This window comes from Microtus oregoni, unplaced genomic scaffold (genome assembly GCF_018167655.1).
Source record: "Microtus oregoni isolate MIOR12 unplaced genomic scaffold, Mior012 000014F_ref0000157, whole genome shotgun sequence".
Classification (NCBI taxonomy): Eukaryota; Metazoa; Chordata; class Mammalia; order Rodentia; family Cricetidae; genus Microtus; species Microtus oregoni.
Window position 1 is genome coordinate 38,524,788 of NW_024543073.1, and position 26,881 is coordinate 38,551,668.

The following is a 26,881-nucleotide window of genomic DNA, read 5'->3' on the forward strand; positions in this document are numbered from 1 at the left end:
ACACAGATGATGAAACTTTTCCCAGTAAACCACAGCCTCATGGTGATACACAGATTAGTGGAAATCGGTTGAATTGAGGTGCAAGGGTTAGCTGGTGGGATGCTAGAGCTAATGGGCCAATCAATGATTTAAATAATATGATATCTGTGTGATTATTTTGGGGCCAAGCAGCCCAAATGACCAAGCCGCCCTCCAACAGAGGACAAAGTTAAGTTTAGAATAAAAGTATTATAGAACCAGGAAATTGAGAGGGGTGTATCTGACCTATTTAAGGTAGATTCTTTAATTTGGCTCCCTGAATCTCACAAGAATTTTTTGTGACAAGCAACTAGCTTTTCCAGTTTTCCCCACCCAAGACAGCACCCACAAATAAGAAAGAAGCAGTCTTGAAAATTCACCATTCCATTTCCTTTAACCTGTTGTGGCTAACTTTCTGCCTTTTTATTATATAAAAAAAAAAGAAATGAGCATGTAATGGTCTATTCTGTCTTTTTAAGAGACAAGCCCTGCCCATTCCTCCTTTCACGGAGGCAAGCAGATCTTCCTTCTGCTTCCAGCCTGTGCCCTCTCTGCCCCATCTCTCTTTAGAAGAGGTGGCTGAAACCTCTGCTCTTCTCCCTCCTCTTTCTTCTCCTCTCTCTCTCTCTCTCTCTCTCTCTCTCTCTCTTCCTTTTCTTTCTTTCCCTTTTACTGAACAAACTCCATCCAAACTCACTCTGCATGGTGTGCCTATATGTCTGTCTGCCTTTGTGGAGTGGTCGCCCACCTTCTGCCATCCCTCAGGGAACATCACTGTTTTACCATTATAGTAAGACTGTTAGTGAAACTTGTTGTTGTTTAAATGAAGAACAGCAGGGACATCTGACTCCAGAACACAAGGCAATTTTAGAGTTTAAAGTCTAGGTTTAACCATTTAGCTTCCATGAGTTCTGGTAAAGAAAGCCACTCGGAGCAGGCAGGGAGCTAAACTGCCAGTTTGTAAAGCTGGGGAAGAACATACAGAACATTACTGACCTTTGTTTACAGAGAAAGGTTTGGCTAAATGAATGCTTTCACACCATGGACTGTAGTGTGGTTAAGGTCATCCAGTTGCCAGTACAGAAAAAGTCTTGTTTAAAGAATGATTTATACACTGCTGGGATATTTTGAGAAGAATTCCATAATGAAAGGGCAAGAACGTTATGGATTAACAAGGATTTCTACAGGAATAACAGTGACTATTCAGAAGGCAGGTTTCTAAAATCTTGCAAAGTGTGTGTTAGACTAGAGACTGTCAGTTTCCTTTCACTGAATAATGCTTGTGGTCACCAACACTGCTCCAGCTTTCAAACTGCTTAGGATGGTCAATAGGGATTTTTCTCCTCCTTAGCAATTCGAAACTCCTGGGTTTCCTTATCAGAAACTCCTGGTAATTTGCAGCACAAGTATGACATGGGAGCCCCTCTATGTTTTGCTTTCATTAGTTAATGAATAAAGAAACTGGCTTGGCCTGATATGGTAGAACAGAACTTATGTAGGTGGCCTGCTGCAAGAAAGAAAGCAGAATCAGGAAGATGCCACGGAGATAGATGAGCTGAGACTTTGCTCATAGGCCATGACCTCGTGGTGATGTGGAGATTAATAGAAATAGGTTAAAAACCTAATATATAAGTTAGTCAATAAGAAGTTAGAGCTAATAGGCCAAGCAGTGATTTAATAAATACAATTTCTGTGTGATTATTTTGGGGTTAAGCTAGCAGGTGGCCGGGGTGAACAAGAAACCTTCCCTTGCAATAATTGGAGCTCCAAAGTGGTTCACTATATTCACATAAAACCTGAGAAAGTTTGAAAAGTAATTCTAGACCAAAAAAAATTTACAGAGTTTAACACAGCTTCTTGCTGTTTCCTGGTGGCATGCCACAGCTCCTTTAAGAGAGATTTTCCTGATTCAGTCATACCAGGAAAATGTCACAGCAGTTTTGAAATTTAGGCTTTCTCGGCCCTGCCAGCACAAATTCTGACTCTTTCAGACAGGAGGTCTTTCTACAGAGCATTTGATTAGAGTTCATGAGCAGAGTGCTGTGGCTTGCTTGATGGAAACTTGGACTGGCTGTGTGCCTGAAATTAGAGTGGTATGCATGGCTAAGAGGTGCAAGCAGCTCCACCATGCTGGACTGTGCTGAGCAAGCAGAAAGTACCATATTTATCATAATAATAGCACAGCTTAAGTTTTAGACTAGGCAGGAAAACATGCAGTACCAAATTACTCCTAACAATGTTATAGCTGAAGTTTTTTTTTTTTTTAATTTTTTTTTATTGCGAAAAGAAGAAAAAAAAACATAAACAAAAAAACAAATTTCCACCTCCTCCCAGCCTCCCATTTCCCTTCCCCTCCTCCCACCCTTCTCCCCTTCCTCCCACCCTTCTCCCCCTCCCCCCACTCCTCTCCCCCCCTCCCTCTCCAGTCCACAGAGCAGTCCTGGTTCCCTGCCCTGTGGTAAGTCCTAGGTCCTCCCCCCTCCGTCCATATCTAGGAAGGTGAACATCCAAACTGGCTAGGCTCCCACAAAGCCAGCACATTAAGTAGGATCAAAACCCCCTGCCATTGTCCTTGGTGTCTCATCAGCCCTCATTGTTCGCCATGTTCAGAGAGTCCGGTTTTATCCCATGCTTTTTCGGTCACAGTCCAGCTGGCCTTGGTGAGCTCCCCGTAGATCAGCTCCACTGTCTCAGTGGGTGGATGCATGCCTCGTGGTCCCGAATTCTTTGCTCATGTTCTCCCTCCTTCTGCTCCTCATTGGGACCTTGGGAGCTCAGTCCAGTGCTCCTGTGTGGGTCTCTGTCTCTATCTCTATCCATCACCAGATGAAGATTCTATGATGATATGCAAGATATTCGTCAGTATTGCTCTAGGATAGGGTCATTTCAGGTTCCCAATCCTCAGCTGCCCAAGGAACTAACTGGGAACCTCATCTTGGGCATTAGGGAGCCCCTCTAGGGTCAAGTCTCTTGCCCACCCTAAACTGGCTCCCTTAACTAAGACTTGTGGTTCCGTGCTCCCCTATCCACCTTTCCTTTATCCCAATTCTCCTGATTCCCCAAGTCCCCCCTCCTTCCCTTCTAACTTTTCTCTCCCCATCTCCCCTTACCCCCATCCCACCCCACCCCCAAGATCTCAATTTTCTCCTCGGCAATTTTGTCTACTTCCCATAGCCAAGAGGACAACTATATGCTTTTCCTTTGGTTCACCTTCTTACTTAGCTTCTTTGGGATCACCAATTGTAGACTCCGTGACCCTTGTTTATGGCTAGAAACCAATTATGAGTGAGTACATCCCATGTTCATCTTTTTGGGTCTGGGTTACCTCACTCAGGATAGTGTTTTCTATTTCCATCCATTTGCATGCAAAATTTGAGAAGTCATTGTTTTTTACCGCAGCATAGTACTCTAATGTGTAGATATTCCACACTTTCTTCATCCATTATTCCATTGAAGGGCATCGAGGTTGTTTCCAGGTTCTGGCTATTACAAATAATACTTCTATGAACATAGTTGAACAAATGCTCTTGTCATATGATAGAGCATCTCTTGGGTATATTCCCAGGAGTGGTATTGCTGGGTCCAGGGGTACCCACCCACTGAGACAGTGGAGCTGATCTATTGGGAGCTCACCAAGGCCAGCTGAACTGTGACTGAAAAAGCATGGGATAAAACTGGACTCTCTGAGCATGGCTAACAATGAGGGCTGATGAGAACCCAAGGACAATGGCACGGGGTTTTGAACCTACGTAATGTGCTGGCTTTGTGGGAGCCTAGCCAGTTTGGATGTTCACCTTCCTAGAAATGGACGGAGGGGGGAGGACCTAAGACTTACCACAGGGCAGGGAAATCTGACTGCTCTTTGGGCTGGAGAGGGTGGGGGAGAGGAGTGGGGGGAGGGGGAGAAGGGTGGGAGGAGGGGGAGAAGGGTGAGAGGAGGGGGAGGGAAATGGGAGGCTGGGAGGAGGAGGAAATTTGTTTTTTTTTCTTTTCTCAATAAAAAAAATAAAAAAAAGAATTACAAATTCACAATAGGACAGATTCAGACATAAATGACCTCTAAATGAGTCATAGTGTTGGATAAATGTATGTAGGCTTGGGATAGAGAAGAAAAAGAGTATAGAGAGTCATAAGATAAAGTTAATGCTTTTTTTTAAAAAAAGTCTTTAAAGAGACAGAATACATATAGTCATAGATTAAAAGGAGTAAAGAAAAATAAGCCACATAAAAATTGAAAGTTCACAGAGAGTCTAGATTATGTACATTGTGGTTTTTTTTTTAATTTTTTGACTATGAAGGAGCTAAGTACAAAGAGACATTGCATTGTATGGGCTGCTAATCTAAACCAGCATGTATATTGTAAAGCTATCTTGACTTCAGAATTTGGGCTAAGAATACGGTGCTTTGAAAAAGAGGTTCTTCTTTTGTTTTTGTTTTCACAGAAGATGTGAACCTGCGGATTGCTTCTAGACCAATATGACTTAATAGACCATGCCCTCCTGAAAAGTTGCCATGAACACCCTCAAAAATTAACTTTGCCCAACTGCTGACTTAGATGAACCTAGTAAACAGGATACACCTGATTAACATCTCTCCCAAACAGCAGGATATTGTTTATAAATGTTCTTTTACATTTAAGGGGGGATATGATATAGATAAGAATAATTTGCATTAATATGGCTATTGGTTTGTTGATAAAAATTTAAGGTCAATTTTATTATACTGTGTATATGTATTCTGATCTTGATTAAGGTATTGTGTTTGTGTTTAAAAATATAATGTATAATTAAGAAATATAGGTTAATAGATAATCATCTATAATAGTCAAGCTTGTAGCCACATTAGTTAGATTTTTCTAGATGTATAGAGGCATAGTTCAGTTAGATAGGTATTTTTCAAATCTTTCAGAGACCTTCAGAATATGGCATTTAAAATGTTTAAAAGCTTAAGACATTCATGACAGTGAGACACATCTGCTCCTGGCAAAACCAATCTACTTCAAGGGAAAGATGGGCATTGAAGAGGCTCCTTATAGAGTTGGTTAGCCACTTGGGCAAGAAACTGCTCTTGTCTGGACTGTTGCATAAACTGGACATGCAGGACCCACGAAGCAATGACTGCTGAACTTGCCTAAAGGTTAGACGATCCTTCAGCATTCCTGTTTCATGAAAGAGTCTGCCAGAAATTCTTTAGGACACAGAAGAAAATGACAGAAAACTGCCAATATAGGTGGAACTGTCTTTGAAATTTCTTGCTTCATGGAAAAGTCTGCTGGATACTATCAGCCTGTAGGCTGAAGATGGATGCCCCAATGGTACAGAAGAACTTTGGGTTATTGTCCAGGTAGCGAGATGTCTCTGTCAATTCTAGAGTTTTGGAAGTTGTTTATAATGCACTTTTTATTTACCTAGGTAATATTATATCATTCTGGAGTCTTTGATGGAGTTTAAGAATTTATAGTTATAGTTTTCCTTAGTTATGATAAAAGATAAAGTAGATACAAATATTATAACTGTAATTCTTGCTTGATATTATATGTAATTTTACTATGTTAAAGTTCAAACCTTCTTTCTATTTAGACAGAAAAGGGGAGGTGCTGTGGGAGTCCCCTCTATGTATTGTTTTTATTAGTTAATGAATAAAGAAACTGGCTTGGCCTGATAGGGTAGAACTTAGGTAGGTCTGGAAAACTAAACAGCATGCTGTGGGAAAGAAAGCAGAGTCAGGAAGATGCTATGGATTCACCACTGGAAATAAATGTCCTGAGACTTTTCTGGTAGGCCATGAGCTTGTGGTGATATCCAGATTTATAGAAATAAGTTAACCTAATATATAAGAGTTAGCCAATAAGAAGTTAGAGCTAATGGGCCAAGCATTGATTTAATTAATACAATTTATGTGTGATTATTTTGGGGCTAAGCTAGCTGGGTGGCCGGACAAACAAGCAGCCTTCCCTTGTAACACAGTTGATGTAGGGTACATCTGTGCTGTTGCAGAGCCTTACACAAAATAACCAACTCATTGCAGTCCAAGGTATTCTCCAGCAGGTTGATTGCCCACAGGGTCTGACTTGGGTAAAAGCAGAATAAGGTCCTCACAACAGGCACCAGTTAGCCCACAGGCTTCCTGTAGTGGCATATTATTTGTCTTTTTATAAGTAAATCTTTCCTGAAGATCAGATGCAAAGTTAAAGTCACTAGAGGTCAGATAATGCTGACACATACCTTTAATCCCAGGATTTGGGAGTCATAGTCAAAGGGATCTCTGTTCGTTCAAGGCTACCCGGTCTTACACAAGATCAGAGCAGAAACAAATCCAGGTAGTTGTGGCCCACATCTTTAATTGCATTCTTGAGGAGTCACACACCTTTAATTTCAATAGTAGAGGGAGTATAAAATGGGAGGAGAAAGAGGCTCTGTCGGCTTAGTTTGTGGTCACCCAGCCTTGGTAGAGCTAAAACTTCTTTATTGACTTGGTTGTCTTACTTTTCAGAGTTTCCAGTTGAACCCCAATTTCTGTCTCTGGGTTTTTATTATTTGTGCTACATTTGGTGCCCAATGTTTGGAGCACAAATTCATACAAAATAAGCCATTTTCATGAGGCTTTTTAGTGAACAACACAGGCCAGGGCTGGACATGGGGCTCCCACCAGAGCTACACATGGAGCCTCAACCTAGATTTGTTTTTAGTTTTTCAATAGCATTCTCCTCTCTCTCTCTCTCTCTCTCTCTCTCTCTCTCTCTCTCTCTCTCCCCTTCTTGGGATGCTGCCAAACTAGGTTTGAGTCTCTGTTTTCTGCAGTGAACCATGGGCACGCCTAACAGTGACCTTTGTCTCCAAAGGGAGGATGGGGTCCTACAACAATGACTCCTCCAGGACTCTGATGACATCACTAAGTTGGAAAACACAACTTGAGGACTGGCTTTAGACTACAAACTGATCAGAATAATTTTAAGGTGGCTAGCTGAGATGATTTAGCCTAATAGATTAGCCTGGACTTGAGATAAGCCTTGCACTTTCCCACTATGCATAGACTGGACAAAAATGATACAGCTACCTCTTGCAGGACTTGACAATAATCAAAATTTTTATTTTCAGGATCCCCTATAGATGCTATCACTCCCAGACAGCCGGAAGTAAATTGAGGAATATGATGCGCACATTCCCAAAAGGTGTGTTAGGTGGTGTTTGGTTGTTCAATGGATATTTTTACATTGTTTAGGGGGTTACTTACAAATTACTATTGGTAATCATCAGGGAAAGAGTTAAAATAGAGGAAATTAGACTCCAGGTTCTTTCTTTTAAAATAAAAAAGGGAATATATATGATAGGGGAGATTATTGAATTTATTCTGAAAAGAAAAAAGGGGAGATATAGATGTGATAAGATACAAAGATAGGTCATTTAATCTATTTTTAAAAAAACAATTACTAGTTTTAAATGTTTACATTGGATTGGACTTTTTTATATTGCATACAAATTGCTTTGTATATTTCTACAAATTTGAGATTAATGTGTTAAAACATACTGTACATACATTTCTAATCATGTTACATAAGGTATTGTACCTATATAACTCATTTAATAATGTAATGTAAATTTCTAGTACTTGAAAATTATCATTACCAACTGTTTAGGATAAGAAGGAAATACAAGTTAGGAGTTAATTACCTAGTATAATTGAACTTGTAATCATATTAGGTATGTTCTCAAGGTCAAACAAAGAGATATTTTAGATCAGATTATGGCATTTAAGATGTTATAATAACCTAAGTTCCTTTTTTTGGACAATGAGACATGTCTGCTCCTGGCAGCACCAATCTACTTCAGAGAAGATAATGGGCATCAAAGAAACTTCACATGGAATTTACTAGCTTTGTGGCAAAAAAGCTACTGGGCAAGCCTTGCCTTGCCTTTTGGCAGTATGTTGTCCTAAATGGGCAAGCAAGACACAAAAGAAAGTGACTCCCAAACATTGTCAAGACAAGGGGGGACAGCCCTTCAGAATATCCTGCTTCACAGAAAATTCTATTGGATATGCTAGACTTGTAAGCCAAAGATGGATACCCCAGTGTTGCAGAAGAACATTGGGTGACTGTCTAGGTAGCCAACCGTTTCTGTCATTACTCACGTTTTTGTTCACACTTCCTGCTTACTCAATTGAAATATTATTTCCTTCTTGGGTCTCTGAGGTAGTTGAAGATGAGAAGTTTATAGTTATAGACTCCTTTGTTTACAAAGACTCAGAAAAGAAATTCACTAAAGAAATGTAAAGTATATAAGGTTGAGAGATATCAAAAGATAGTCTTGGATGGTAATGCAAGTTGTGGTGAAAAGTAAATTAGGTACAAAAACTTGAGCTCACCAAGAAAAGATAGATGTGAAGTATTTCCTTTGAATTTGTCAAATGCAAATGGACTAGATATTGTTGATATATTTGTTTTCTGTATATATTGCTTATAGTTATTATACTTATTGTATATAGTTTTTTTTATATTATGTATAACTTTTTCTTATTTTAGTCAAAAATGGGGAAATGTCATGGTATATTATTTGTATTTTGATAAATAAATCTTGCCTGAAGACAAGAGGCAAAGCTAAAGCCATTAGAGGTCAGGCAATAGTGATACTCACCTTTAATCCCACGATTGGGAGACAGAGTCAAATGGATCTGTGATCTCAAGTCTACCCTTGGCTACACAAGAACAATGCAGAAACAAATCCAGGTGGTGGTGGCTCACATCTTTAATTACTGTCTTAGGGAGTCACACACCTTTAATTTTAGTAGTAGAGGTTCTGTCTGTGGTCATTCAGCCTTGGTAGAGCTAAGAATTCTTGAGTGGCTTGGCCACTTTGATTTCTGGTTTTCAAGCTGAACCCCAATTTCTGTCCCTGGGTTTTTTACTATGCATGCGATGGCTTCCAACCTGAGATTCTCTGGTAGTTGGGCCGTTTGATAGCTTCACACAGAACCTTTACACCAATGTCTTCTATCTTATTTTGGAAACCTGGAGGCTAGTGGTGTTGAGAAATGCCTCCAACAAAGTGACTTCAGGACACTGTCCAGGAGACTCAGAATCTTACATAGAACCTTTAGTCCATCATCCTTCAGGTCACTGGAGCTGTTGTCTAGGTGTCGTGGGGTTTTGTTTCACTTAAGAACATCAGAAAGGTAGTCCCAACACTGCTCACTGAGGGAGCACTTGAACAACACAACATGCTTCAGACTGCAGTCTGGATGGCACAAAGCCTTGCACAAAGAGTACATCACTTTGTCCAAGTTGTTCGATGCAACATTAAGATGCTTCAATGTCTTGCTGCTAGTGAGGTAGAGGCAAAGATCTTACAGTTATCAGGGAAAAGCTGACAGCCTGCCACCAGCAGCTTTTCTATATTGCATTCTTCCTGGCCCAAGGAACAGTTTCTTGCAGGAGAGGAATGTGATGCTGAGGTTTAAGTGCTGCAGTTTACAGTTCTATGTCAATGGCTCAAAGAATAAGTGGTTATCACACAAGAAGGACCTGTTATGTTCTTTGAGTACTTGAGGGGTAGAACTGGGATGTCTCAGATGATTATACAAAACCAAAAGAAAAACAAACTAATTTATTGAGATTAGTGTCTTTCACTTGGAGTACCTGGACTTGCTTACTGCTTTTTAGCATGTATCAGACAGACATCTTGTCAACAAATGTGTTGCTTTTCCATATAGCTATATTCTTGTTCTTTCTGCAGGACATCTTGGATTGAAAAGAAGAGTTTCTTGAGTCTAGAACAGTACTTTAAGCAGTAGGCAGCTACAATCTCAGCAAAATTATCCTAAACCACAAACGTAATCTGCTGCTTGAAGTTCATCATCTGCATGACAAAGGCTTCATCCTCCATCTCAAACAGACAGTAAAACAACTTCATGCCATCTACTTGTTCCTGAAGCTCTTTATTGACTCTTAATCATTTCCATACAACTTCTCTTTTACCTCCTGGGACAAATAATAGCCCAAAAATGCCTCTAGCTTTTCTTGTTCCAGTTGATATAAAAGACCAAAGATGAAAAGGGCCCCCAAATCCTCTTTACATTGACTTTCTTTAGAAATCTAAACAGGAGCGTCTCTATACATTGAACATCCTTACTAGCATGGTTCCTGTGGCTTTACACCAAATAAAAGATGGCAGCCGAGAAATCCTGAATGGATAGCTGGAAGAATGTGTAAAATTCTTGAAGTCCCTGTTCTTCAGAAGTATCTTGATGTTCAGCAGTGTGGGGATGTCTGAGTTGACAATCCCATAACTCCTGCCCCAGATCATCCTCGCTAAATGCAAATTTGTCAGTCCACTTGCCCTCAGCAGCCAGGAAACACAGGACCACGGCACGTTTTGCCTTTCCTTACTCGATTAATGGGCACTTTTGGAAATTAACAAATTGAAGATGTAAGTGGTGTACATCAGCAGACAGAGGGCAAGTCTCATCCCTTCTCTGTCTCACTTTTTAGACAAGTAGAACCACCCAACTGAGCAAAGGGCAAAGGGACCTGACATACTGCGAATACCTACCTGTTTGTTTTCTCTCACTGATCTGAAGACTTCCTGGACTCTGTTCTAATCTTGGAACAAACCTCAGAAATACATCCTCCTACTGCTTTCATCACTTCCCATCCTTATTTTCATTTCTGTGTAGTCCTGTCCTCCAGTTTATTAAAAGTGTCTGGGGTAGCTGTGATGGGGAAAGAGGCTTCTGGGAGTATCTCTCTCCTGAGCAAACTACTCAGCAGTATAGTCACTGCTGCTTCTCAATACAATTATCACACAGCTCCAATTCTGATTTAATCAAATCACAATTTAGCCCTTCCAAGCTATCAATGATAAATGAGAGTTTCTCAGGTTGGGTTATTATTTCCATGATGGGAGCTGAGGAGCTGGGATACTCTCTGGACATCAGTTGGACCAGGCTTACTGTCTTCAATTGCTAAACTTCTTGACATTAGAAGTAAAAGATGTAGGAGAATTTCTTCTGAAACACCAGGCCTTCTGACCAGGCCAGCACTAACTTTTCCGAGCACCATGTGTGGCTTCTTCTTAGTTGTCTTTGATACAAAAAGGTGCTCAAAACAACTGCATTTATCCTGGGTGAATTTCTGCTTCAGAAAATCCTGAATTGGGATGTTGAACTTTCTGGACCAATTCTGGGTCAACTTCATCTTCAAATGAGCTTGATCTATCGAATGTCCAACAATCTCTCTTGCTGCCCACTCACTGAGATCCTTCCTATTGATCTTCTTGAAGGTTTTGAAGGTCACATCCTAGGCTGTCTTCTCAGAATAGTTCATCAGTAAGTTTTCAAGGTCTTCCCAAGATGTTTTCTTCACTTCAGTTCAAGGAATCTTTCAGCCCATACTGCATGATCTCCTGCTTGAGGACTTCCTTAAACTTCATGAATTCTTCCTGTTTAGTTCTTTTGGGTATCATTTAAAGCCATACTCAGGAAAGAAAGATGCCATTCCATCTTAAAGTAGAATTGGCAATTGGCGGGTCTTCAGAGAGACAAGTGCCAGGAGTCAGACACAGGATTTTTAAAAGGATGGGGGAGAGCCAGATTAAAGTTGGTGGGATTGTCATTGGATCCAGTCCAAGTAAGTGTTGAAGGGTTCAGTCTAGTAGCAAATTTTGTTTTTCCTTAAAAAAAATTAAATAGAAGTACTGCAAAGTGTCTTGACTACCCTACTAAACTATGTCCAAATAGGTACAACATAGGGTGTCAACTGGTCCTCGTGGGTCAAGGCATGAGAAAGGAAAAAGAGGAGAAAAAAATTAGTGTTCTTTTTAGACATTAACATAGAAGCATTAATATAGAAGCAATTCTTTAAAATTGTTTAGCTCTTGGGGATTGGAGCATTTTGGTTCTGTCACTAGAACTAAATAAAATAAAACAAATAAAACTAAATGAATTAACTAATGGTTTTCAAGGTGACTTTTTAAATGTTATTTTATTTGGTCATCTTCCAAACACTTAAGCAAGCTAGACAAAATGTTATTACCTTCCATTTACAAACAAAGAGGCTGAGATTGGAAGATATTAAAGGGCTGTCCCAGAGCACTCAGAAGTCCTTTATTGGAACCAGAAACAGGCTCCTGATAATGAGCTGGAACATTGTTCATCTGTATTACTGCTGCTAACTCCCTTAAATATTCATTCAGTAACTACAACAGACTCAGCTTCACTGCCCTGGAGTCAACTAGTGTTACCATTTATTTGTTTCAGATGCTTTTTGCTTTGGTGTTTTAAGGCAGTTTTGTAAGTGCATCTCCCATTGTCAGTCCCCACCTTTTCTCTTCCTGCCACCTCACAGGCAGGAGTCACTACACTCTTGAAATTGTAGATAGTAATTTCATGAAGTGGTCTGTATATTTTTCCATGTGCTTGTCTCCATGAACCTATAAAGTATCTTATATTTCAAAAATGTAGACACATGGCATCATATATGTGGTCGTTCCTATGTATCAGTGTATATCTGAGATCTATCTATGTCAGTCTAGTTATTTATTTCCATAGCTGCACCACATTCCATATCTGAATAAAGTACTGTTTCTTTACTCATTCATTTTTTATGTTCAGATGTTTTCATTATTTTAAAATATCTCCTTAATGAACATCTTTGTACAATTTTTTTCTGATCATTAAAATAAGAATTTCTTGAGGACTGCAGGAGATAACAGAATTATAATGTGTTATATATATTTTCAATTTTATGAGTATTGTTCAAGTACTTCTAGTCTAGCAGTTTGATCTTCTACAAGCAATATATAAATTTATTTTCTTCTGTTTTATATTTTGTGATTAATATTGTCTTCAATGTATTGATTTTAACATCATTTTATTTTTAAATTAAGATATAATTTTATTATTTTATCCCTTTCTTTTCTCCTTCTAATTGTTTCCATGCACCACCTTTGCTCTATCTGTAATTCATGGAATTTATTTCTTTTATTGTTATTGCATATATATGGGTACATAATACATATATGTATATGTGTGTATATATATAATACAAATATAACCTGTTCAGTTTTTATGTTATCTGTACATATATAATTTCAGAACTGACCATTTAGTATTAAGTAAGCAATTTGGGGGCTTTTACCTGAGGAAGACTATTTATTCACTTTGAACATCCTAGTTGCCTATAGTTCTTTATTGAGGCTCCATGAGATGTCTCCCTTCCATGTTAGCATATCTGTTGCTGTGGTCCTTGTTCAGGTCTTATTTAGACAGTTTATGGTGTTGAGACTTCATGAGTGTAGCTTCCCTGTCATTTCTAGGAGACATCATCTTACAGTAAACATCCTGATCTTCTGTCTCTTACAATCTTTTCACCCTCTCTTCCACAATGATCCCTGATCATTAGGTACAGGAGTTGTGTAGTAGGCATATTATTTAGGGATGGGCATTCTAGAGTCACTTGTTCTTTGTACGTTGATGGGTTGTGGTTTTCTGTAATAATCTCTGTCTGTTGCAAGGACATATTTATTTGGTGGTGGTAAGACTAAATTTATCTGTGCGCATAAGGTTAAATATTTAGAATGTAGTTAGGAACTATGCTGAGTTGGTAAGTAGTAGTTGTATGTATCCTCCAAGATGTGTAATTCACTAGCACCTGGTAGTTGATTGCGTTCCCAATACTAGGCATAATTTTCCTCCTGTTTAGAGGCTTTTAAATTCAATTACAGAGCTATTGGCTTCCACAAAGCTATGTATACCACTATTGCGCCCTTAGGGATAAAATGCCATTCTGGTCATTACTTAGTTCATAGGCATCATGACTGGGTAAGTCTATTGGTTGTTTCTCTCTCTTGGAAGCTTGTATGGTGTCTTCTGGCACCATGGAATCTAGCCCTCAACACAGAATCTTTAAGGTCAGAATCAGTTCAGATCTTGTGTCCCAAGTACATGGTGTCTTTGAAAATAGGAACTTCCTTCAACCTCTGGACGACAAGGACAACACCAATCAACTATGTGTTGGAAATGTCTTGGGCAATCATAACCAACCACTCAAAATGTGGCTTCTTGTGCCTGGTATTAGAGAGTTTTTGTTAGTCTCTTTTTCTTGGGAGAAGCACTGTTAGCCAAGAGAGAAAAAAATTTATTTAAACTATATATGCATATGTATACAAAGACTTCTATATAATTTTAGGTAGATAGATAATAATATGATTCCTTATGACTTTTCCAGACATTCTTACTGTTATTTTACCCCCACCTTTCCTTCTTCTGTATGTATCTCCACCCACAACATACTGATTGAAGCCACCAATTTCCTCCTTCTCATCACTTGTACCCCACTATTGCTCTCTCTATTGCTCTCAATCGATGGTACCATTTTACTTTTCTGGTTTCTGCAGTTACTCCATGTTATATACTCACATCTGAAGATTTGGTCCTAGAAAACATAGATGAGAGAAAACTCAAGACATTTGTCTTTCTGCGTTACTTCACTCAATATGATCTTTTTTAGTTACATACATTTACATGCAAATTTCACAATTTACTTTTTATTTACAACTGAATATTAGTACTAATGGTTAAGTGCCACGTCTTTATTATCTACTTGTCAGTTGGATGATATTGTCTACTTTTATATGGGCTTCTCCTTAAATTCTGGTGGAAGATAATAATTTTTCTTAGTTTCAATTTGATTACTAGCAAGTCTGTCAACATTTGTTTATGCTCATTTGCCATTAAAATACCTTTTCCCACAAGTTACTTGAACTTGTACTTCACTTGTTAGTTCTAGCCTTCTGTTTATAGAAGGGTGGGCTGCTGTCTTAATATTCAGCCAAAGGCTTTCTGGAATGTGGAACATCAGTGTCCATCAAATTGAGAGTAGCAGTAATTAGAAAGCCTTTAGGAGAATCTCTTGTGTATACCCAAGAGTTATAGATTTTCTTTTCAGAAATGACACTACATAGTATTTTCTTATATAATACTCTCCAACAACAGTATGGGGCTAAGTTAGAAAGTAGAAAGAACCAACTTAAAAGATAAATGGCATGGGAATTTCTTGTCTTCCACACTAGAGTAGTCAGGTTTAAATCACATTTCAGGAAGACATTTTATGAAGTTGCTTCTAGGAAAGGAGATAATACAAAAAAGAGGCTTGGATGTACTTCTTGAGTCAAGACACAGAGTACAAGCAGCAACCTGGAAAGCCATTATTACAGTGAAGATGCTGCATGGTTGGGGTGGGGTCTGCCACCTACATGGCTCCAGCAATCAAGTTTTAGTAGAACTTGGGAGATGTTCTTCAGTTGTACTCGGTTTACTATACAAAGAAACACTGTAGATACTGGTGGGGAAAGCTCTTCAATGACAAGAAGAAGTTAAAGGGAAACAATCAAGCATGAAAGCAGGAATATTATTAAGTTTATTTTCTTTAAAATGTTTTAAGGGATAAATTTAGGGAAGGAGATAGCTGTTACCACGCCAGAACTAAAACTATACATAATGTATGCACAGTAGAAGAGTAGAGGCCTGGAGGGGATGAGTGTATACTGAACACCCAGCCTATGCAATACTCTATTGGAGGGTCCAGGTCTGCTACTGCTCCTGGGGTTCATCTTGAGCACAGTTTCTGGTCAGCCAACTAAAACATTCTGTTTGTTCCTGTGCTCCTCTGCCCCTCCCGGTGATTAGCTGTAGGGCATTGTTTACTCCATCTTTGGTGTGGTAATTTCCCACCTGCCTGTGGGGAATTCCTTATGCAGCAAGAGGTATATAAGGATTTCCCCAAAGTTGAATAAACGGCCTTCTGCTGATCTCCTTTCGAATGACCCAGGTGTGTTCTTTCAATATCCAGGCCCTTGCCTGGCTTCATGTATGGTACAGTGGTGCGCAAACTGTACCGAGAGGGTAACAGAATTGGGTATTACACTCTATGACCAAGTAACTTTTTGTTTCTAAAGAAAATATAAAGATGGTTCAACATATGAAAATCTCACTTAGTTTTAATATGTTTACCATTATAAAGAAAAGTCATGCAGCCACAAAATACAAGAAGTAATTTTTTTTTTTTTTGTTCACATCTATCTTATGGTCTTATGGTAAGATTGTGGTAGGAAAGTGTAAAATAAATAGCCAGGAATCTGGCTGTTTCTAGAGCCTGGTGACCTTCCAGTAGACAGCTCTATCTTCAGTGCAGGGAGAAAAATACATCTTAGCTTTGAATGAAAACAGGGATTGTTCTTAATTCAACTGTCGATCTCAGGTTGTATTATGTACACAGAGTCCATAGGGAGCTTGGGGACCAAACATTAAGGGATGCCTTTTAAAAACATATTAGCGAAGATGGGCATACAGGGGAGGAAAACTGAGCAAAGGAAGACTTGAGATGGAGTCTAGTGTTGGCCTCATCTGTAGGATAAGTTTACCCCACACTGCTACAACCAGTGTAGCAAAGTGGCTCCTTCTAGAGCCACAAGATTGGCTGCCTTGGTATCCTTTCTTTCTTACCCAGATAAAATGGTGCCTATCAGTCAAAGGCAATTCTAAGAGAATTCTCAAAGAGCCATTCAGGGACAAACTTCACAGCAGCTACAGATGTGTGCCACCCCAGTAAAGGGGGAAGGATATGGAATATTCAAGAGTTGAACATACTGAACTGCTGAATTTCTGAATCAGGATTGCATATCAGAACTTGATGACATAGTTATAGAGATTTTTATATACTATCTCTACTCTGAAAAAAAAATCACATGGCTGCCTATGTATATTATTATTTGGGAACAGAATTGATATTCCATAACTAAAATAAACAGCAAAGTGGAAAACAAAACCTAAATGCATGTTTATGCTATATCTAATGATGTTGCTGCTTGGTATACTATTCATGTATGCACATTCATACATGTATCATGGGCATCTGCATACATATTCCATTGTATACTAGGTCAAATCCATGTATCTTTCTCTTATACTTGCATAGCAATGTGTTTCATGTACTATCCTATATTCTATAGTTTAGAAAATGATAAATTCTTACAATGATCTTGTAAGCAGCCATTAAGATCTATAACTATTAAGATCTATAAAGTTATTTTTGCCATAGAAAAGCTGTAGACAGTTCTAACATTTCCCTGTCAGCATTCTGCTTTTCTGTACTTGAGAAAGTTGAAAAGAGGGCACTTCTTTTCCTGCCAAAGCTCTGGAAACACTTTGTTCCTGGAGTGGACTTTCAGTCAAATAAGAATCTCCATAGGAATGGAAGAAATCACACACTCTGTTCCAGGAGTGTGTCTGCCAGGTCAGAGTGTTGTGCTTTGGATTTCTACATTTTGTCAATTATCAATCCAAAGATCAACTTTGGTACTGCAGATGACGGCACATCATGAGGGAAATGTGTCCCCTGACATCTTCATCAGGCTAGTATCTGAAGATGAGATGTTTGTATCCCTAGTACCTCAAATTTTGCACCAAACCAGAACTTCCTGTTAGAAGTTCTCCTGCCAACTTTCCTTTATTAAAAAGATGTTCCTTTCCATGCCCAAGGAAAACATTCTGGAAAGGGATAACCATGTAGCTGTGTTTGACCATAGTCTTAAGGAATTCAACAGGATCCCACAGAATTTCAAACAATGCATTTTGCAGTTCCCAAGCAGAGGATGGAAGCCACCAATGGTCATAGCAAGAACAGAAAATATTCCAGAACCTTATGCTGTGACAAGAGCTTGAAATATCAAGATTATGAAGGTTGCTGTTCATCACCACTGCCCAAGGTATACAATACATTTTATCATACTTTAACTGGCAAAAACGTGCTTCTTTGGAAGCTGTGAAAACTGACTGACCATTAAGAATTTGGTATTTAGTCTGCTGCAAGGAAGAGTAGCACAGGGCTTTGCGCCCCTCAGTTAGGAGTTTATATAAGCACAGTGGGTGCTGCTAGACATAAACAGCATCCCCTGCTTCTGCAGCTCAGTCAGCTCTGCTAGCACTCAAAGTCTGCAGACACACACTGCTTTGTTGTTTCAAAGCACATCTTGTAGTGCCAGACAACAGGCAAACACTAACCAAGTTCAAGGTAGAGGCATGTTTGTTTTCTGTGGTCCAGAAACCTTTTCCGTTTGCTTGAATAAGACACTGTCTAAAAGCAATTTCCTTTCTCTTTGCATGGCTTCTTGAAATGGTAAATTATTAATATCATCAGAGCTATTGATACAATGATGAGTGAAAAATGATCTCACTACACTGAACAAAGGAAAAAATTCTTAAAAATGAACACAAATCCATCTTAAGGAACTCAAAATTGTAGTTTGTCACTGTTTGGTAACCCCTTCCCCATTTCTGGATTTCTAACTTTGAATTATAAAGATGATTCACCTGAGGATAAATTTTATCTTTAAGTTTACATCACTGCTCAGGAGAGATCATGAAATGATGAAGAATGAAATAGACAAAATTAAATTGAACTTTCTGAAAAAAACAATTCACAACCCTTTGTGTATGGATGTGACTGTGCAAAGTCAAAACCAAGCATCAGTCAGTCTGGATTCTTACCTATACTTTGACCATGTAATCTGGGGCAAGATCCACCAACACTATGCATTGATCTTCAGTTCTGTAAAATGGCATCATGAGACCTTCCAAGGAATTATTGTCAAATGAGACAATATATGTCCAATTAGTTAATGGACTAAAAGCATCTCATACCAAACAGTCCATGTGCTACAGCTAGGGGTTAGACTGCTTTCCTTAAGGTTTGCCTTTCCTGTTCACTCACTGTAACTAAGGTTCTGCCATGTCATCTCCTTCTCATATCTGTTGTTATCCACTCATTCCATCCTTCAATCCCTTTGGGCTGTCTTGTACCTAGAAGAAAAGTGAATCTTCCTGAATTATCAGTTTTCAAGGAAACGTAATAAGTCTTATAAGTGTAAAAGAGTACCTTGTAGTATTTTTAAATTATTAAAACCCCAACAGGCCAATGTAAAGGAGTCATGTACCTGTTAATGTTGCCCAGATGCCAGTTTAGAACTCTGTTTCTCTGGAAAGCATGGAGATATCAAGGTAGACTAATTCCAACTTTACTGCATGCAATTGGTCAAAATAATTTCATACACATTACTGGGAACATACTTCACAATTTCTTCATGCATCCTGACTTTGTTGTCATTGTAAATGACAAAAATTAAATTCTAAGTACTTAAGCGAAAGAGAAGTTTGATAGTTTAAATGAAAAATTCAAAAGACAGTATGGCTCCATGCATGATTAGGTTCAATGACTCACATTATATCAACAGACTTATTTCCCCCATTCCTCTTCATAGTCCTCACACCTAGTTTTTCTCTATGTGGCCCACATACTGAGGAAGAATCCAGCATTAATTGAGATTAACCAATAGTTAATTGTTGGTGTAAGTATTAAAATGTATTTTCCTGTTATTAAGCATATTCTCATAAATCATAATCTGAATATAGTTTTCCCTCTCTACTCCTCCCAGTTCTTTGACATATTCTCTCCCACCCAGATTCACTTCCTTTTTGTCTCTCATTAGAAAGGAACAGGATTCTAAGAGATAACAACAAAACATTACAAAATAAAATATAATAAGATAAAATAATAACTATAATAGCGAATTTGAAAGAGCAAGTCAACAGAAAAATAAAACAGCCCTAAGAGAAAGGACAAGAATGAGAGACCCACTTATTTACACATTGAGGAGTCCCATAGAAGTTCTAAACTGAAAGCTATTGTAAATATGCAGAGAACCTGGCCCAGAACCATGTAGGCTCTGGAATTGCTACTTCAGTCTCTGTAATTTTATATAAGTTTTGTTGCTGAGTGTTTTAAAGGGCCTTGTTTTCCATGTGTCCTCCACCCCCCATTTCTCAAACTAACTTTTGCCTTTTTTCCATGAGCTTCAGGGGGAGAGATTTGATGGAGACATCTTATTTAGAGTTGTGTTCTAAGCTCTCTCTCTCTCTCTCTCTCTCTCTCTCTCTCTCTCTCTCTCTGTGTGTGTGTGTGTGTGTGTGTGGTGTGATGTCAGTTGTGAGTCTCTGTATTTGTTCCCATCTGCCACAGGTGCAAGCCTTTCTGATGAAGACTGAACAACATACTGATCTATGAGTATAGTGGTATAGTGATTTTATTGTTATCAGTTGTATTTTGTTTTACCCTAAGTTTCTTGGATATCTATACTCTAATTCTTGGTCAACCAAGTAGTGTCAGATATGTGTTCTATCTCATGGAGTGGGGCTTAACTTAAATCAGACATAGGGTGGACCTTACTCCCTCAGTTTGTATCACCCTAGCATATTTTGCAGACAAACCAGACTACAGATCAAAGTCCTATGGTTGAGTTGGTGTTTACTTTTTACATGTGGTACTTTTTCATGTTACAGACCCTAGAACATGAGATTGAATGTTCTATGTAGGTACCAGCTCAATCTCTTCGTGTTCAATGAGTTGCCTGGGTGTTTTTGTCAATAATGTTGTCTTCAATAATTACTGACAGTTTTTGGAGAGTAAACTATTGTCTTAGCAATAACCTGGGTTGACTGAAGATTTCCATTGGACTCTTTTGGCCAACAGCTCAATTAGACAAAGCCCAGTTCCAGCACTGGAAGCTCTGTTTGGTGACAAGAGATGGCTAGTAAGAACTATGTCTTCCTCATTATTTGGAGACTTCATTAGGATTGCCTTCAAATAGTATAGAAAGTTTCCCCTGCAGTATAGGTTTTCATTCTACCCTTCAAATGCACTTCAATTCTAGCTGTCTCTTCTTTCATTCTCTACCTCAATCCCATCTCCCTTCCCCCTTTCCACCTGATAAAAAAAACAGATCAAAATATAGATAAAGAAGTGAAAGACTTTCTAGAATTGAATGAAAATGAATATACATCATACCAAAAACTTATGTGACATAATGGAAGCAGTTTTTTAGAGGTAAGTTCATAGCAGTAAGCACCTACATTAAAAAAAAAAACTGGAGAAATATCATACTAGCAACTTAATAGCACATCTTAAAGCTCTAGCACAAAAATACATAATCACACCAATAGACAGAAAGAAATAATCCAATTGAGGGATTAAATCAATAAAATAGAAACAAAGATATCAATAAAATAATCAATGAAACAAAGAGCTTGCTCTTTGAGAAAACCAATAAGATTAATAAACTCTTATAAAAGGCAGAGGAAGGATATCCAAATAAACAAGTCATAAATGAAAAGTGGACATAACAATAAACCCTGAGGAAATCCGAGAACCATACAGACATACTTTAAAAACCTATGCTACTTCAAAACTCTGAAAAAACCCAGAAGAAATGAGTGATTGTCTCCATAGACACTACTTACAAAAGTGAAATCAAGATCAGATAAGCAATTTAAACAGACCTACAACCTTTAGTGAAATAGAAACAGTCATTTAAAAAACATCTGAGGACCAGATGGTTTTAGAGAAGAATTCTACCAGACTTTCAAAGAAATGCCAATATTCCTCAAATTCTTTCTCAAGCTAGAAAGAGAAGGAATACTGCCCAATTCATTCCATGGTGCCATAGTTACTCTGATAATCAAACCATACAATGGCCCAACAAAGAAACAAAATTACAGGTCAATTTCTCTTATAAGCAGAGATGCAAAAATACTCAATCCAGTCTGAAAATCAAAGAACACAGAAAAGAAGTCATTTATGGTGACCAAGTAGGCTTCATCCCATAGGTGTAGGGATGGTTCAATATATGAATATTAATAAAAGTAATCCCCTATATAAACAAACTGAAAGATAAAAGCACATGATCATCTCATTAGATGCAGAAAAGGCCTCTGACAAAATCCAACATCCTGTCATGATAAAACTCTTGGAAAAATTAGGGATGCAAGAGACATACCTAAGTATAATAAAGTCAGCCTACAGCAAGCCCATATCCAATATAAGATTAAATGGAGAAAAACTTAAAGCAATTCCACTAAAATCAGGAAAAAGGCAGTTTTCCACTCTCTCCATATTTTTTTCAACATAGTACTTGAAGTCTTAGCTAGAGCAATTTCTTAGTCAGGGTTATTATTGCTGTGATGGAAACACCATGACCAAAAACAACTTGAGGAAGAAAGGGTTTGTTTGGCTTACACTTTCAGATCATAGTCTACCACTGGAGGAAGACAGGACAAGAACTCAGGCAGGTATGGAACCTGGAAGGAGGATCTGATGCAGAGGCAATGGGAGGGTGCTATTTACTGGCTTGCTCAGCCTGCTTTCTTATAGAACCAAGAGCACCAGTCCTTGGATGGCACTACCCTCAATGGTAATACCATCAATAGTCCCTCCTCTGTCACTAATTAAGAAAATACCTCACAAATGGATCATATGGAAGCATTTTCTCAATTGAAATTCACTTCTTTCATATAAGTCTAGCTTGGCCAAGCTTAGGCTCATTTCTGGGTAACTCTTTTAACTAAAATTAACCATTTCTCTTTACCTTTTACCTTGGGGTGTTTTACTTTTTTTCTTCTGTACATCTTACTTTCACTATTTTTGTTTCTGCTGGCTGGCAAATGTCTGACTTTTGGTCCCAGGCATGTCTCTCTCCTCCTCATTCTCTTCTTTCTTCGTTTGTCCTGTCTTTTCAGCCTAGATTTCTTCTCCTACTTGTTCTCTCTGACTGCCAGCCCTAATTATCTCTTCTCCTGCCTACCTATTGGCCATTTGGATCTTTATTAGACCGAACAGGTGCCTTAGGCAGGCAAGGTGAAATGGATGCAACACATTTTTACATAATCAAACAAATGCAGTATAAACAAAAGTAATACACCCTTACCCAGTTAAAGTAACATTCTGCACTATAAGCAAATGTAACACATCTTTGCTTAGTTAATTTTTCACGAAAAGCCATTAAATATAACCACGCTACAATCTGTAGACCTAGAGGGTTTAGTGGTAGAGGAAGGAAGTAGAGGGGACAGATGAATCTCCCTGAGAGGGGGGAACTGGAATAGATTTTATGGGTGTACTAGAGCAGAGAGTGAAGGAAGGAAGAGAACAGGAGGATCAAGTGGGAGAGGACAGATAGGATAAAAAGTTCTTCCAGTAATTTTAATAAGTTAGTGCATGTCTCTTTTTAGACCTAGCCCATTATGCATCATGAGGAGGAGAGATACAATCCTTATGGGTTCCAAAAATTTTATTTTTTTTTTTTTTTTTTTTTTTTTTTTTTTTTTTTTTTGGTTTTTTGAGTCAGGGTTTCTCTGTGGTTTTGGAGCCTGTCCTGGAACTAGCTCTTGTAGACCAGGCTGGTCTCGAACTCACAGAGATCCGCCTGCCTCTGCCTCCCGAGTGCTGGGATTAAAGGCGTGCGCCACCACCGCCCGGCTCAAAAATTTTATTATTTTACCACAGTGAGTCACTAATGGATCAGGGCTGAAGGACAAGGACTCAGGAACCTTGTTTCTCCTGACAGCTCTGAGAAGGGGGCAGAAAAAGGGTTTATAAATTCATTAACACTTGTTGCAGTTACAGTTGCAATTTTCACCAATCAGAAATAAAATATTAGGGACTTTCCTTGTTGTATGTCATTTGACAATGACATATAACACAACTCTTTTAGTACAACCAAACAGACTCATTTGTTCTCTCTGTTGTTAGTCATAATGTTTCTAAAAATGCACAGCAACTATTTTCTATGGTTTAGGTCAGTCATTGGAAAGTCCTCAACTCCCATAGGGCTTGAAAACCTGAACTTTATTTCACTCTTCAGGTAAAATGAAGTATGAAGTCAAAAATGGCAGAACTCAGGCCAAAGTGCTTCGTTTGTTCCCATCACTCTTATATAAGAATCAATTGGGAAATGATTTTGACCCATGAATTATTCTGGTACCCATCTTTATATGTTCATGCACTGCCTTCACGATCACATGCACACTGGCATGCACACATATGCATATACATGTGAGCATGCACATGAGCACACATATACGTACACATACACACCAGGTTCTCTCTCTCTCTCTCTCTCTCTCTCTCTCTCTCTCTCTCTCACACACACACACACACACACACACACACACACACACACACCTGCAGAAAGTGTAGCCATAGAGACAGTGTACTGAAAAAAACTTTTTAACTATGAAGAACTACACAAATTTAGAATTTTTACCCTCAGTCAATTGGCTAATAGAATGCATTTGGCACTGGAGAGAATAGATGATCCTTTCAAACCAGAATTCCCATCATCACTCCTTATAGGATCACCTTATAAGACTTGGCTTCTCATTATGATCTAAAGCCTCCTATGGGAATGAAGTCACTGAATTTAAATCAGCATCAGAAATATCTAGAAGAGAGTGTACTCAAAACTCTAATTACAGTATTCCTCTGTCTATGTTTTTGGAGTAAACATTCTCTTTTCTTTTATTCTGTAACCTCCTGATACCTGAGGGTAATCTCTCTTTGAGAATGACTAAGTGCTTTGTTTTTTTTCTTGGGACTGAAGAAAACAGAATTAAGCCATTTTTGAGTTACATATTAAATATTAACCTTTAATAGCAGTTATCCTCCATTCATCTTCTGTAACTTCTTGATTAATGTTAAATGCACACCTCTTAAACATTTGAGAGGGTTTGCCATTGAATAGAGAGAATAGAAAATGACTTCTTTCTCACCCTGGATTGTTGCAGCTGAATTACATAGTGAGGCTAAAAAGGCCCACACATATTTTGTCTTCATATATGAACATCTCACCCAATGGCTGATGACCAGCGATGCTACTAGGAAGACAGCTAGGAAGGGTTGCTCTTGAGTATGGAGTGCCAGCTCCACAACACTGAGGTCATGGCATGTGGATTCATTTAGATATTTACTTTATCAGGCTACATTATTTTTAAAGTGGCATTCCCTATTCAGTACTGACAGTCTATTAGCTCCATTCTAAGATGCTTTAAACACTTTCTAGGTAATTTCTTGCTATTGCCAGGCATCTGAACTAAAGAAAAATTTCCCAAGCCTGTCTTATAGAGACAGGACATTGGTGTAGAAGGAAAAAGGGCTAATGGATAGGCTCTGAAAAGTAGCTGTGGAGAAGGCACCCATTCCTGCTCTCTGTCTCAAGAACACAAATTAAAGGAACTGGTAGAATTCTTTTGAAGAGGGCTAGCCTCCTGCAAGAGGGCCAAGAAATGTGCTGAACTGTGCTCTACAGTTTGCACCAGCAACAAACACTGTCAGCAATGAACTCTTTAAAGTCTAATGACACAAGGATTTATTTTATCATAAATTATTTTCTCTGGAAGAATTTAATTTCTCCGAAGTAAGAAAGAACCTTGAATTTTATTGTTTAAAGCTTGCTAAGAAGCCTAGAGATTATGGTAATATTAAGATCACAAAACTTGAAATCCAGTTTTACAGTCTCAGCATGAGGGTATTTTCAAAAATAATGACGGTTATCATTTTCATGTCTCCAATTCATTCCATCCTTTTAATTAACTTCAAGTCAAGGTTTAATTCCTTTGCAGTTTGCTAAATGAAATAAAGTTGTGATGCAAATGCTAAAATAAACAGTAGTTTAATTTCATGCTGGGCCTCTTTAGCCTTATTCCCCAGGGAGAGATGAGTACCCTATCCGCCCATAGCACAACCACACAATGCAGGACAATCAAATGTGATAGGGAGTCAAGTCAAAGCAGGAACTCATTTATTACTGTGAACATCAGCTTATATAGGTTAAATGACATCATGTGATGCAGGGGTACCTCCAGCCAATGAGAGACAGCCAAGCCCTCCCTCTGGTTGGAGGGGCATCTTCCTAAATTTTGCTGTTTCATCTTCACTCTATTGAGACTATCCTTCAAACTTGAGCCAGGCTTTTCTCTGTTCTACAGAACTCAAGGTACAGGCCCTGAGATAATTTTGGCCCAATATCTCCCCTTTTTTGTTTTATAGCCTACTCCCTACCCTGGTTACCAAGCCAGAATTGCCCACCCAGGAGAGGGTACAAGTCAGGGCCACACCTATCTGGAGTTTTGGCATGGATACCCTCAAATTGAGGGTTTATCCTTGGGGTGAGATGTATCAAGTCTATCATAATGTACTCCAAGGGCCATGAGTTGTACCTTGTTAAATCTATTTTTTGGAATGATTGTTTTAGTCTTTGGAGAATGCATGGACCAAAAGGCAGATCAATAAACAAATGACCATTGGCCCAATTAGGGAAGAGATGAATGTGTTAAGCCATGGGGACCAATTAAAGCAGGTCTTACAGGGGATCCTGGACTTAAACAAATCAATATCTTTTCTTAACTCATCTAGGGATCTTGTAACTATCTCAGAATGGTCTACATAGAAGCAACATTCTTCCCCAAGGGCCCTGCAAATTCCTCCCTGTTACATAAACATCAAGTCCAAGCCTCTCCTATTTTGTAAGGTTACCCTTGCTAAGAAATCTAAAGACTTTTGTAAATAATGTGATACAGTCTCTGTCTTTTCCAAGGTCGCTGTCAATTGTGAGCAAATTACTCCCATTTCTTGTTGTAAAATCATCACGGATAAGGTGCCCAGGACAGTTCTGGCCACCCCTAGCGTCATCAGTGTGGTGACATCTCTCTTATGCTTATGGGCCAGGGATTCTTCTTGCTTGTGGTAAAGCATGTAAGGGAAAATTAATGCAAGCAGGCAAGTATCATTACGCTGAATGATCAGTGGGTCAGACAGGCAGGGAGTAACCCCTGTCTTTTGGCAGATCCAAAAATACCCATGATCTGTGGGTACCCTCCATGAAGCTATAGACCAATTGATTAGCCACAACACAAGTGAGGTTAAGAAGAGGGTGTCTAGAGTATGAGACACAAGTTGTGTTCAACATCTGCCAAAGGAGTAATA

General features: G+C 38.7%; 1 pseudogene; it reads right to left on the reverse strand.

Moving 5' to 3' along the window:
* Window positions 1-1,284: 1,284 nt before the first annotated feature.
* LOC121455695 lies at window positions 1,285-11,509 on the reverse strand (annotated as a pseudogene).
* Between the last annotated feature and the right edge of the window lie 15,372 nt (window positions 11,510-26,881).